Source organism: Sinocyclocheilus anshuiensis, unplaced genomic scaffold (genome assembly GCF_001515605.1).
Source record: "Sinocyclocheilus anshuiensis isolate Anshui unplaced genomic scaffold, SAMN03320099.WGS_v1.1 scaffold14, whole genome shotgun sequence".
Taxonomy (NCBI): domain Eukaryota; kingdom Metazoa; phylum Chordata; class Actinopteri; order Cypriniformes; family Cyprinidae; genus Sinocyclocheilus; species Sinocyclocheilus anshuiensis.
In genome coordinates, this window is record NW_015544139.1 from 545,185 (window position 1) to 547,255 (window position 2,071).

Below are 2,071 nucleotides of genomic sequence, written 5' to 3' on the forward strand. Positions count from 1 at the left end.
TGGGGTGGAGGTCACCCATTCGTTCAGTTCTTCAGGTCTCAGAATGTCTGACGCTGCATTCTGTACAGCCTTGAGCGTTTTTACTTTTTTTTCCTATACTACACGCATGCTCATTTCACTTATGCATCAGACATAGTGTACATTTAAAAAAAAAAAAAACTGACAGTGGTCAGGGCTTTTATTTTAATTTGCAATAGTAATTGCCTGACTATACTGCCAAATAAATAATAATAATAATAACGATAATGATAATGATAATAATAATTACTGCTTGATTATACTGCCTAAATTCCAAATAAATACATATAATTAATATTATTTTAATTATTATCATAACTTATATTGTATTTGATTTATTATGCATATTATATACATTTCATTTTATTTTTAATTACTTTTTGATTACAGATATTTTTTCAAAACAATCGTGTGTGTGTATACTGTAAATATACTGTACAGTGATTTGGTGCTTAATACATTTTTATTATAATCAGAGTTGAAAAAGCTTTTTTTCCAGGATCCTTTCAACAGAAAGTTCAAAAGAAAAGCATTTATTCAAAATAGAAAATTATATATATATATGCATTAAATGTATCAAAGGTTACAGTAAATACATTTATAGTGTTACAGTAATTTTATATTATACAAATAAGCACTGTTCTTTTGAACTTTATATTATTAGAAAGTTTATATTATTAGAAAGTTATTTCTAATAGAGCCATTTGAAAGTGGTCAACTGGGATCATGGTCAATTTAACATTATCACACTAAATACAGGGCTAAAAACAGTGCAAAAAAATTTATTTTTGGTCTGATCACTGAAATTAACTGTAAGAAGTTGTAAATACATTTTAGTCACTGATCACGTCTTCTCCCTCTTTCAGCCTTTACATTTGTAGCAGTCATTTTTACCACATGCTGCCAACAAGGCACTAAAATTCCCATAAACACCCTTGCCGGGGTCATAAGTCATCACTTACGGCGCTGCATCCAACTTGTCAATCAATAAAATCAATCTTCTTTCTCAAGGCTCTAATAGATATAATAATAGTGACACTGCATTAGTATTCACAGAGGATAGCATTTTGAATAGGCTAACAGGGGTTATTATTGAATGGGTGATGTTTATGTGTCTTTTTACTGAATGTCTTTAACCCTGGTGTCAGAGAACAGAGTGTTGATGTTACTAAGGATCCTCATGTTTGCATGCTGATTTTACCACTCGCAGGTTAACAGCCCTCCTCAAACACAGATGGACAGCTACTAAGAACTCTCTGTCTTTTCTTCCTTCACATGTACACACACACTCCTCTGGTAATTAAGAAGAGGTTTCTTCTCTTTATTGTCTCATAAAGTTCTCACTGCAAACATGTTTGTAGCTTTAAAAGTAATTGAGACTTTGTTTTGGAGCTTATTCTACAGAATTACGACTCTCGACAACACTTGGTGCTCGGCTAATCAGCCTTCAGGAGACGCATGACAGCTTTATGACACAAAAAATCAACACACACAATCACAGAAACACAAAGCACACACACACACCTGTACAGATACATAAGCAGAAATACCTGATCACACAGCCTGTAATTACACACACACTTGCTTTTCTGGTTCCTGTTGAAGAAATTACAGCAGCTTGAGATGTCTGCAGGTAAAAGAATCAAAACATACAAGGGACGGCCTCAGTTTGGGGGTATCAGATTATTTAAAACTAAGTTAAATTAATGTAATACAGATATCATGCGTCTATGGGAATGTTCTGCATTGTGCTTTTATTCCCAGCAGCATGTGATTTGTCAGTGAATTATAAGCAACATGAAATGACAGACAGCCAAAAACATTTTTGCTAGTAAGGTATTTTAAGTTTATTTTAGTTACCCACCACCTTAAATGCTGAATTGCTTTCTTTACTGCACAAAATGAGCTGTGGGACATTAAAGTAATGATCTGAGTTGACATTTATAAACGCTATTCAATGACAGGATACGATATATTTCAAAACATGATCAGTGTGCAAATTATGTAATGGCTGATTTTAAGGCTTTCTGTCAGCAGTTTTCTGTGCGACGCC